Consider the following 12,795-nt stretch of genomic DNA (forward strand, 5'->3'; position numbering starts at 1 on the left):
TTACTTCCCACAAAAGAAAGAGGGATTTGAATTTTATATACTGAGTCTTAGTCATGAATACTTCTTGCTGAAGAGTATTCCTGCTGAAGCACTTGTATCTAGCCTATCTTCCACGTTCTTAATGTTGCTGACTTGTGTGTACTCCTAATATCCCTTTGCACTTGATCAACTGCACATACATTATTTTGTTTCTCTGACAAAAATTTTTGCTATTTCAGATTAGTTCAGGACAGTTTTGCAGTCAGGACTCATGCAGTACCTGAGAAAGTTCAAGTAGGTAAAGTCAACAAGTCTACCTGACTGGTAAAATGATTGTAAACTGATAATGGAATTACGGTGTTTACGCAGAAAAAAATAGTGAGGCCTCAGAGAACAACTGCAACAATTTTATTTGAAAATTAGAGAAAATGTCTTATAATGGCATAATTAAAGAGTATAAGAATACTGAAGGGTGACTTGATTATGGCACATAAGTTCCAGGAAAATATCATCAGGTAGTAATATGCTCCTTAGGTCTAAAAATATAGCACCACAAAAAGCAGTATCTGGGAAAAAAAAACCAAACAAACCTGTAATCAGATGTAAAATCAGATTTTTACCAGTGTGGGTGACAAACTGTTGCAGCAAACTGGATGCTTTATGAAGTATGAGATTTGGTGAAACACAAATAATTGGGCTTCTTAGAGAAGTAGATAGAATTATTTAGCCTGTGATGTACAGAGGGGTGCAATCAGGTTACTTCTGGTGGTCTGAACACTATGTTACAAAAGATTTTTAAAGGTGTTTGTGCTTCAGTTGAAAAATTATAATGGTCCACACATCCAGAAAGGATGAAAACTATCTGACAGAATGCTAAAGAGAGACAAGTTCATAGTGAGGTAGTATCTTTTATTAAAAATGGGAAAGTACCATTGTGTCTACATAACATAATTTTAATGTATAGTCTAAAATATCCATTTTAACTTCAAAATCTTGAAGTCTGAATCTAGTAAGAACATTTTCTCTCTTAAAAAATGATTAAAATTTTCATAAATAATTGACATATCTTTGCAGGTTATGCCACTTGGCAACTTTGGATATTAAGTACTATGCAGTTATTTAAGCTTCTATTTTGAGGTGCATCTTGTGTTTCAAACACATTAAAATAAATGAGAACCTTAGATTTATATTTTTAATACGCTTGTGATTTTTGAGCTTCTGATTTTTGAACCAGTGTAACCATGGTGATTATTCCTGCACAAAAAAGAATAAGTTTGTGATTCTTGTTATTAAAATGCCTTATTCCAGCTGAGGCTTTTAGCCTAGAAATTTCCAGTTCAAGACAAAGATTGATACAGCTTTGGTAGGATAGATGGCTTTGGATAGATAACATTGAAGTTATTGTAATGATGTCATTTGATCTGCTCGAAAAAACAGGACATAGGACTGTCCTGAATTATTTCCTGTTTGAATAGTCCATATCCTCAGATGGGCGGGATGTGTGTGTGAAATCCAGTTATGAAGGTGGACTACAACCTACAGAGAATATAGTGTGATTAATATCCAGCATTTCTTTATGGTGTGAAAAATCTGAGCATAACCAGTTTTGGGCCTAGACAGATGGATTGTTTTACCTCAACCATCTAACCAGAGTGTTACAGGGCCTACCAACAAGCATTGCTTGGATGCTCTGTTTTAATCTTGAATGTGCATTTTTTGTGACCACTCATACAAGAGTTGGAAGCCCAGGAGGGTTTTAGAAGGCATAAAGACTCTAATACCATTACATTCCCAATCAAACTAAAACCAGTTTCCTTAACTTCAACTTCAGAGTCTCCTCATCATGAAACTTGAGGGCAAATAATCATTGAATATACAAGCATCTATTGTCCTTGTTCTTCCAGAAGAGAGAGAACTTAGGAGAGCTGATAGAAGCAGCTAAGCTTACATGAAACTCTTATATTAGAACAAGAGTTGATGGTGGACTTAAAAGCGACTTGCAAAGGATTTTGTTTTGAAATTGAGCTTGTTCTTTTTTAGATGGGGGGGCTTTTACGTTGAGAAAAGGAAATGACACGGTAAATGGTGTTACAAATTGTGGTCTTTTTGAAACAATCTAATCTGAGGTTGCTGGTACAGTCTCTTGGCTAGCTCAGCTATCATCAACTCTCACACTTGAATGGAAGCCCAGGACTTGTAATGCTATAACAAGGTACCCATGATGTTCTGATGTTAAATGGATATTAGCAAAACCTCCCCCTCTCAGTTTTTCAGCTCTTATGTCTTAATTATTTTTCCAACTGTTATGGTTCTTACAGGCTGAACATGTTCTGTAGTTATGATGCCAAAGGCAAATCTCCCTGTGTTTTTTAGTACATTTTAGACCATTTTCGTAATGGTAAATAAACCTAATAGGGCATAATTCCCTCTTCACTTTGAAGTCACTTTAAGGCATCTAAGCATTAGATTTATTTGGTCTTCCCTTCCCTTTTGGGTGTTACATCCATAGTCCTTTTGAGCCTGTTCCCTCTCTTTTTCTCACTTCTTACAAACTGCTGCAGATCAAAAAAGATTGTTGAACATTCAGAACATAGTCTTATTTATGGTCTTTGATTATTTTAAATGATAAATTCATCTATAAAAGCATGTTAGTCAAAGACCAAATTGACTTCGAGTGTAAGTGCTCTCTAATTATTATTGGAAGTTATATTTCTATTCTCTAATTATATTGGAGAGGAATTACTTGCAATGCCCTCTATGTTGGGCTAAAATCTGTCTCCTTTAAAGTCAAAAGGGGTTTACATTTTACTTCAATACAGGCAGGATCTCATTCATTAATTACTGAAAATTAAATATTTAAAAGTGAGTTTTTTCCTGAGCATCTAGGACCCCTCAAAAACCTTCAATGGAAAGTATATGACAGAACAAGCTCAGAATATAAAACAGGTTGTGGGTACTAGGATCTGGAAGTGCAAAATTCTCTCCTCCACTCTAATGGAGAAGAGAATTTGCAATGGGAAAGGATAGTTTCAGGAATTTTTGATCAGCCAAAGTTCCTGGTAGAACAGTAATGAATCCTTGTAGAAGGGATTATTTCATTATAATCTGTTAGATTTTAATTCTTTAACTTGTCTGGATTTAAACTTCCACTTGATAGTAATTTTGTTTGAGTGTTATCCAATATATTTAAATTAATGTAAAGAATTAGTTGAATCTCGGCCTGTCAGAAGAAAATAAATATCACTAGCTACAATGTTTTAAACAGTGAACCAAGTCTTCCTCAGCTAGAATGAAATAATGTTAGATTATCGTTGCTTGTTAATTTATTTACATCTAAGTGACATAAAAATTACATATTAAACAAGAAGATGATAGATAATGTACAATGACCTGTTAGCGTTACACAGTATGTCTACTATGGCTGTCGTTTTAAGCAGCAATATTAAAATTAATGAGTTATTTTTGCTCATATTAATGTATTTAAAACCATTTCTCCCTATGATCTTTAATCGTGTACCAATCACAGTTTATCCGGGTAAAAGAATTTAGTCTTTGCAAAGTACAGGTAGAAAATTTGAGAGACAAATCAGTCCGTCTCTGGCTTCCACAGAAAGCTGCTCACTGTGCCTCATGCACAGAGGTGGATATGTGCCCTGAAGACGCAGTTTGCTTTTGCCAGATGATGACCCTTCCAAGCTAAAATAATTTACAGTGCTTATTTATATATGATACAATATCCAATGTTGTTATTCAAAACACATTTAGAAATATTGTTAACCCCAGTGTAAGACTGGTGCAATTTGAGAGTAATTTGACCCAAATGTAAGCTGATTTAGAGAAATTTTGTAAGCCTGACAAGTGTTGGGAAAATCCTGATCCCAAATTCCAGCCTGGTCATGGAACCAGTAGTTTTATGCCAGCCAAGGATCTACAATAAGAATGAGTGATCCCTCGATTTAAACTGGCATTTATTGCCAATGATTGCAGTGTTTGGAAGTATTCTGTTCATTAAATTTCTGTGAATTCTCCTTGGAGGTCTATTGAAAATGAACTCCTTCTTTAATCTGTTTGCAAAAATTATACTTTACTCTGGGTTCTACTTGATGATTTCTGTATTTACGGATATCATCAATATTCTTATGTACGAAAAATAAAAATAGAGAAGCCTTGAGGGTTTCAAGGATTTATGATGATTATTGAAGATTCTTATGCACATCACTGAAAATAACTGAATAATTTTGCCAGTAGAGGAACTGAAGACGATTAACATGCTGTCAGCTGCAGTATATAGAAACTGGTGTGCAGCAGATAACTCTCTTGACACTTTTTTGTCATGGAACTCTGGATCTTTTAAATTGGCAGCAGGTCAGCAACAGCAACATTTATTCGCCTGCAGCTCAAAACATGTATTTGTGTAAATTGTATTAGGTATTATGACAAAGGCAAAATGCCTGTGGATCCGATATATAGTCTTTTTTATCAGAAGGTAAATTCTTAATTAACCTCATAGATGGAATAGAAGCAGTGGAAGGTCTTATTCTAGCCCCCACTGTTCTCAGTGCAGTTCTCTGGTTTACGGTGGCATGGGTAGGGATAGAGGTGCTGTATGCACAGGATCAGCTCACGGGAATATCAGACATTAGGCCTTATTTCTTCTCAGTATTTGGGGGCCTAAGGGAACCATGTTGGTATAATGAGAACAAAGACCCTAGATAATGCTTGAATACCTCCATTCCAGAAGATTTATTTGTTTTTATTAAAGTAGGTACAATATGCAATTTAGTTGATAATAGCAGCATTGAGCCCTGAAATTACAGCACAGCTAAGGGAAGGCTATGAGGCAAAACATTTTTCATGTCTGTAAGCACAAACTTCAAACCCCCCCTCTTCCCTTGAAATCTCTTACAGATTGCCATCTAAAGGGAATTTTATATAACTGAGTAGAATACTGGGTATTTTCAAAACTTGTGTGGGAGAATCACAGTAAGGTAAGAACTAGTAACTTTAGGATTCTTGTAGATATAATTATTCTGCAAGAATCACCTTTTTCCCCAGGGAGGCAGCAGTAATCATGATGCACCCTCTAGAAATATATCCAAATGTTTCTCAGCGCATATCACCTGCAACTCTAGGTCTAATGACTCATTTTCACAATGTTTTTACTATCTTCTTGTGATATTATTTCTATTTTGCAGAACACTGAAGATAACTCATGGAGGAATTGTCCTCCAATCATGCTAACAGCCATTCACACAGCTGCTTAGAAGGCTTTTAACAGGAGATGCTTCTTCACTAGGATGTCTCACTCAATAAATTGTGATTCTGCAAAAGGTACACACATGAAAATCTTCATGCACATGAGCTGCTTCACTTGAACAGTGACTATCGTTTGACAGTTGGAGGGCTGAGATCACGACTCTGCAACTTTTTAGTCCTTTAAAGTTGGTAGTTATTTCTTCAGTGTTGGTAGTTATGACTTCAGGGGGTTTGAAAAGGAACAGAGAGTAAATCTAAACTTTCAAAGTTTAATTCTACTCCTTTCTTAATGCTTTCAGATACAAAAAGCAGCAAAATACTTGTTGATGTGTTTTGACTTTGGAATATAGTATTTTCCTCTTATCACTAAATGTGGCCTTGTGTCCATACTGTCGGGCATTTATGTACATTTATCAGGAGCGTAGTGTGACATCTCGGAGAAACAGAGGGAAGGAATCTGCTGCCTCCTGCCCACTTCTTCAATGAAGGTGTTCTGAAGCCTGATACAGTATTTAATTTCAATTTGTGAGTTCCCGCACTTTGACTGGGAGGTTTTCTTGGATCTGTGGGAGGAAACACAGTACTGTGTGACATACACATTTCTGAGAGGCCATAAGAGTCTACTATTTGTGTATAGTGAGTCTAGACACAACCTGAAACGGGACACCTGAATCCTATAAGGTAGCCTGCGGCCAATTTTTTTTTTAAAGCTTGTATATGTTAGAAGCATGTGACAGTAGGGAGTTGGGATGAAATGATGCGTTACAGTTGCCTCTGTTATTCACTGGCGGGTTGGCTTGCAGTGTATATGTGCAAGCGCTTTAGTTGAGATGACTGTCACAGGACTACAGCTGTTCTGCTTTGAGGGACAGCTCATCTGGAGCAGAACAGATGCTTTGAGTTGGAGCAGAGCCTGAGCTGTGAGGCCCTGCTGGATGCTAGCTGGCTGCATGCTGGTCAAGTGTCTTCTCAAAGCCAGGCATACTGGGAGGTGCAGCACAGAGACACACAGATGTCTTTGAACGAGCTTAACCTGGCTCCTTGGAGTCTTAGCCAAAGTTCAGGGAGGGCCCTTGTAGACCTGCCAACAGAGTGGTCAACAGTGACAGCCCTGAAGCTCAGAGGGGGACAAGAACAAAGTGGTGGTGGTCCCCGTACCCTTGGAGGGAAAAGAGGTGACAATCTGTTTTTTCTATACTTTGCTTTTTAGCTTAGACAGCAACGTGTTAACACACAGAACAGGCTTGAAGTAGCACTGTGGTCCCAGTTGGTGCACTAGGGAATATAAAGCAGGGATGCCCAAGTGACTCTGCAGCACTGGCTTTGTGCATTACTGATGCTCATCTCTCCCACATCCTGAACTCCTGCAGCTGCCCAGGCGATTTCCTATGTAGGTAAGAAGTAAAAGATTATTAAAGAGGCAGTAATGCTACAGCAACTGAGGGAAAGGGTTTGTTGGTTATATTGGTTGTGGATCAGGATAGAAGGTAAAGATTTTTATAACTAAAATATTTTAGAATAAATGTGTTCATTCTTTTTAACCACTGACAGTGGTTACAGTTCTATTACTCCCCTGCATGCCAAATCAATCAGAAAAGCTTGAAAAAATAATCAAACACACATTTTAGAAAGATTATTCTTTGTTTGAATTAGCCCGCAAGATTCTTTAAATAGCAAACCCCACATTAGGGTTTTTCTAAACTTCTGTTCATGCAGCCCAATTATGTTAGATTTAAATAGGCTACATACAATAGCTTTTTATTTTTGTAAAGTACTATCAGACCAGTCAGAACCAGACAATATAATTAGCATTTCTTATTCCCTGGGCAGTCCCAATAAGGCTGTTACTAACTTTGATAACATCATGGAGAATGACTCAGATACACTGGTAGATAATTTTCCATTGTAATTAGGTGCATAATTTCTATCATGAAATAAGGCAGATAATTAATGCCTCATATTTTGTTTAAAATATTTAAATCTTGTTAACCCTTTCAGATACTTTTAAAGAAATGATAAAATGAGGCTGAAGTAAAACTCCAATTGCTGGGTATCAATTATAAAAAGCCGTATCTTTCACTAAGTTGCTAAAGTGAGCTTTAAGAGGAAGCTTACATAATGGGGCAGGACAGGAAACTTAGACTAATACTCTGGCAGAGAACAGTGTGAAATGCAGACAGAAGGCAATGTCCCTTAACAAAGGGACTTTGACTAAGAATACAGAGGGGTTGCTTCCTTGCAGCAGATGTAGGTGTCATAGTGCTCATCATTGAAAACCCTGCTCTTTCAGACATTTATCTGTCTCATGGCACTAACAGTTTGGCATCTGCCAAAGCTCATCCATATGGTGAGATTTAAGCACTTAAGGATGGCATTCATAGAAGATAACACATGAATCTTGTCCTCAGCTAGCTACTAGAAGATGTGAATAATGGGTTGTGTGGTTTTAGAAAAAAATTCTACCTTTCCCTAGGAGTTAGATTTCCAAATTTGAATTATTTGGCTCTTTATCCACAGATAATGTCCTGGAAAAGCCTAATCCCTTTACTTAAAAAATTCAGCCTCATATTTAGGGATTCAATAAAGCTGATTTTCAGTGCTCTCCTCTGTCACAGAAAGCCAAAAAGAAAACACTGTGGCTATGTCTGTAGTGCCTGCTGAGGTTCACTGCAAAGTTACCTAGACTAGGGTTTAAGTGAGCTAGCTCAAGTGTTGAATGCAGTCTACCTATGAGTGTGGATCTCTTTGGTAGGTAAATTTAAGCCCTGTGTGTTGCAATTCTGCTCAAGATGGTGAATGAAGAGGTTAAATACTGATGTCAGAGCCATTAGGGACTTGCAAATATATTGACAGGCAGACAATGCAAAAACAAATGGCTTGGATCCCAAGAGCAATGGCCATTCCTGAAAATGCAACCTTGCATGTTTGTGGTAGGAAGCAAGGGTTGAAAAAGCAGCCTGAGACTGTAGGACAAGAGGTTGTCCCTCAGAAACCACCAGAGGGATAGGAAGTTATAAGAGAACTGTTTTGTCAGACCCTAAAAATAGGCATTTTTATCTGCAGCTACAACTTAAGTTGCTGCTCTTTCCAGAAACATTGCTGAAAACTTCTAGAGAAATGTGGGAACTTGCTAGAAAATGAGAAAACTCACACAGTTTCTCTTGTTTCTTTTTTTGTCACTGATGCCTTTATACTTAGTGAACGTAGCTGTCTACAATGAAATTACTCATGCATCTGTAGATAGCTTTGTAGGTGACATCTTTCTGATTAAACTGCTTTGAACAAGAATGACCAAAGAATGCGATATTTCCTCATGTTTCTGTTCTTCACAAACAGAAAAATTTGTTGGTCACATTTTTTCCTTTCCAACAAAAGAATAGAGTAAACTTGCCATATCAACAGTAAGGACAGCAAAGACTGTTCTTTGGTCAGGCAGCAGCATCCTTCTTATGGCCAAGGGAAATAACCTCCTCTGTCTAGCCTTTATGGCGGTTGTATTTTCTTTTTTGAGATGGTCCTTCCTAAGAAGTATATATGTACCACTTCCCCTTCTTTCTTGGCTGGAAGCCTATGTAAGTTTTTCTTACAGAGCAGAGCCAGCTCTTCTGGATCTCTAAAGAGGCATATTTTACAAAGGCATATATTTTAGCTTATCTCAAAGTTCTTAAAGGATTTTTCTTGACCTGAGGGACGAATCAGTCAGAGATGACAAAGAGTGCCTTCATGCATTATTGTAAATGATTTATGAACCCCAGGTTTTCATGGCATGTTCAAAATTCATATGAACATTAGATTTAAAATTTAAGTATCTGAACTAGCTGAAGCCCTTCTTCAGACTTGTAATCAGACAGATATATAGCACTATACACAGCAAGGGAGACTTGGGACTTGTGTCCAGATCATCAGATGTGTTATGTAGCCAACTCTCATTGACAGCCTATGTTTGGTCCTTGGATAAACACCTTGGTCTCTCCCTTTAATCATCCAATGACAGAACATGTCAGTAATATATGTTCACTCTCAAACAGCCTGATTTTGCTTAACTTAAGCTGAATATCTCTAGGCAGGTTTGGATTGGTAGCCAGTAACAACTTAACTAGAAAATGCTACTGAATGTGAGTGGTGATAGTGAAATCTAACTCTGCATTTGCTCTTTGCTATCTTTCTGGGTTTGGAAGAAGTATGAAAGAATAGTCTTGCCCTTGATCACCTCTTTTAGTCCAATCACATAGTTTCATTGGGGCTATATTCCTCTTACTTGACCATAGCCATCTGAACATTAAGCATGTGCTCCAATTTAGTCTATTGAATTAGCCTTTTAGCAGACAGTATGAGGCACCTCTGGAAGGCAAGTCATCCCACTTTTTTTAGAGTGGGACAAACTACCTTGTAGAGCTGTCTGTCTCTCTCTCTCTTTTCCTCTGCTATCCATATGGGAGTCTGGACTGTGAGGCAGGTAAGTATACCTGGTCAGACAGGTAGCTTTAGGTACCAAGTTAACAGAGATGAATCCATCAGAGACATCCTTTTTTTTTTCATTGAGAAATAAAATAGGAATCTACAAGGTCCTACTTTTGTATAATAACAAAACATTGGCAAATAAACTGCTAAGGAAAGAGTCTGCTAGTATTGCCTTAAATTCTTAACAAATTAAAATTATTGACAATGGAAGTAAACAGAATGCTCCATTCATCATTTAAAACTTTTACCAAGATGGCAAATCAAATATCTTTTGATTTGTGCTTATGGGATTTAATTTGCTAAAATCACTTCTCTGAAATTCCTGGAATGAGAAGGCTAATAAACTGAAATGCTTCGATGTTGCCAAAAGAAACAGCTCTTTAAACATTAGGCTTGAGAATTTGTGTGGGCTGGAGAAAAACTCAAAGGATTATATTGTCTTCATTGTATTTAAATTTGAAATTCTAGGGAGAGAGTCTTCTAATATAGAGGTGTTATAGTTGTGAAAGAACTGAGATAAAGGAAAACAAAAATATTTACAAATAAAGCCTTCTTACATAAGAGAGACAGAAATCAATAACTGATATAAGTGTAATATAAATGTTTATATTTCAGATGTTCTCAGCCAGACTTCGTACAAAATATCAAATATTCAAAGATATTTAAACTAATTGTTTACCCGACTCCAGATTGTAAAGAGTTGCTCCTTGTTGTAGAAGTTAGCATAATCATCACAAGTATATGCATAATTAAAAAGGAATGCGCCCAGTTCTGTAACGTAATTTTATAGCTCACGACTTGTCCTTGGCTGCGTGCTGATTTGAGGTATCTCCTGCTAAGAAGGGACTGCTTGTGTAAGAAGAAGCTGCAGGAGGTATCAGATATTGCACCTTAGTTCTGAGAGAAGGTGCTCTGGTTGTCACAAGAATGGCAGTTCTCCTCCTCTTGACTGATGATCTTGCGCTTTTTTGATGTTGCCTTCCTCTCCATGGTGCCTTGTTATCTCCGACAGGAAGTTAGCTAGGTATGAACACTTGCACTTACATTTCCTCTGTGGAAGCAAGGGTAATCAGCAAAGCAGCACGACAGTGGCGTGTTACTGGCCAAACTGGGCCCAGGTAGTGTCATGGTTTAACCCCAGTCGGCAACTAAGCCCCACACAGCCCCTTGCTCACCCTCCCCTGGTGGGATGGGGAAGAGAATCAGAAGGGTAACAGTGCAAAAACTCATGGGTTGAGATAAAGACAGTTTAATAGGGAAAGCAAAAGCCGCGCACGCAAGCAAAGCAAACCAAGGAATTAATTCACTCCTTCCCATGGGCAGGCAGGTGTTCAGCCATCTCCAGGAAAGCAGGGCTCCATCACACATAACAGTTCCTTGGGAAGACAAACACCAACACTCCAAATGTCCCCCCCCTTCCTTCTTCTTCCCCAGCTTTATATACTGAGCATGACATCATATGGTATGGAATAGCCCTTTGGCCAGCTGGGGTCAGCTGTCCCAGCTGTGCCCCTCCCAACTTCTTGTGCACCTGGCAGAGCACGGGAAGCTGAAAAGTCCTCGATTTAGTGTAAGCACTGCTTAGCAACAACTGAAGCATCCCTGTGTTATCAACACTGTTTTCAGCACAAATCCAAAACATAGTCCCTTACTAGCTGCTATAAAGAAAATTAACTCCATCCCAGCCAAAACCAGCACAGGTGGATAAAAATTCCCAGCAGCCAGAATCACGATTTACTAGCTGTGGCTTCCTTTATGAAGAAGTTATAAAGGCTACGGTGTTGATTCAAAGGGCCTCTCCATGGGTGGAAATCTTGTCCCTCTCTCTCCTTATCTTTCAATGTCTTACAGCAGTGGCAGCCTTGGACTGAGAATGTACAGTCTGCTCTCTGGAGATGAGGGATCTCTTATCAAGATAATGGTCACTGAGAGTGGAGAGTATTGCATGAAGAACATGCCCTCCGCTGTCCAACAAGTGTTTTGTGTTTCAGACCAATAATCTTTTCTCGGAGCAAAGCAAATTCTTTCAAAACTTGCCATCTCTCCTCCTCAGAGTAGACAAACATACAACCGTTGCTGAAATACCATTTTCTTTCTGCAGAGCCCTGAAAATCCTCAGAAGGAAATCGGAAATAAAATAAAACTCCTGGGGCTTGGAGGAGTAATGCAGGAACCTGTTTCTATTTCCCTGTGTACAGTCACCTCAGAAATATATGCTGCCTTCATTGAGACCAGCCAGTCAGTCATATTTGATCTAGGCCTGTACATAGCAGAATGTACAATTTGCATCCACCTTAGGGTGATCTTGTGATCTTGACAACTGTCTGTCCTGAATGCACACCAGCACGAGTTCTGGAAGGGTTCGTTCACATGTTCTTCTTCCACAAGAGGACCACTTTCTTGCAAGACTCCTGAATAAGGTCACTTCCGTATTCATGGAAGTGTTTTAGAGACTTTAGGGTATGCTTAAAAGGTGTGACACACCATATGATCCTGCCATAGTGCTGAATTCAGCTACTATGTCCTGAGGTAGTGGGCCTTTTGGGCTGGAGTGTCCACTAAACTCATCTCCAGTCTCAGGTATGAGGTTGGGGTGCAAGAGCAGAGCAAAATAGACAAGGCAGAATCATGGGACTGCTGATTGATGCTATACTCCTCACATGCTTGAAAAGTGATTCAGATGCTTACATGATGAGTACAGGCTGAGAGTCTCTTTAGAACAGAAAAATACAGTGAAATGAACAAGTGAGACACATATACAAAGCAAAACCATTTCATTTGTAACAATACTAAACAGAAACTAGGCAAAATATCATGAGTCTTGGAGAAGAGCACTGAAAATTTCTGATGAATATTTGTTTCTGTTGTTGTAAATGAACAAATGATAAAGCAAACTGTGCAGTCATACAAGTGAACTACTAATGCTGCAGTATAGATGGCTAAAATTTTATTAAAACCCAACAAATTACATGCTTCCACAAATACATACAGTTAATCTGTATGTAGTACACCGAGGAAAGCAAGTCAAGTTTCTAGTTGGGCTGCTTGTAAGCATTTATGAAAGCAACACAAGAATCTCAATGGGCACCTCACATTAGC

At 38.3% G+C, this 12,795-nt stretch overlaps 1 protein-coding gene across 12 annotated transcripts in view; it reads left to right on the plus strand.

The window, feature by feature from the left end:
• Positions 1–12,795, plus strand: part of TRMT9B (tRNA methyltransferase 9B (putative)) — a 116,969-nt gene that overhangs the window by 75,047 nt on the left and 29,127 nt on the right. For 3 of the 12 annotated variants that reach the window (XM_075500117.1, XM_075500119.1, XM_075500121.1), the window contains one exon: positions 5,175–5,310. The exons of 7 other annotated variants lie outside the window; for them this stretch is intronic. The gene's annotated coding sequence lies outside the window, so the exon portion shown is untranslated. Of the gene's footprint in view, positions 1–5,174; positions 5,311–5,712; positions 5,761–6,518; positions 6,630–12,795 lie in introns of those variants that run through there. 2 more of the 12 variants (XM_075500124.1, XM_075500125.1) reach the window with 2 other exon arrangements.

The sequence above is a fragment of the Mycteria americana genome, chromosome 4, assembly GCF_035582795.1.
Source record: "Mycteria americana isolate JAX WOST 10 ecotype Jacksonville Zoo and Gardens chromosome 4, USCA_MyAme_1.0, whole genome shotgun sequence".
NCBI classification, from domain to species: Eukaryota; Metazoa; Chordata; class Aves; order Ciconiiformes; family Ciconiidae; genus Mycteria; species Mycteria americana.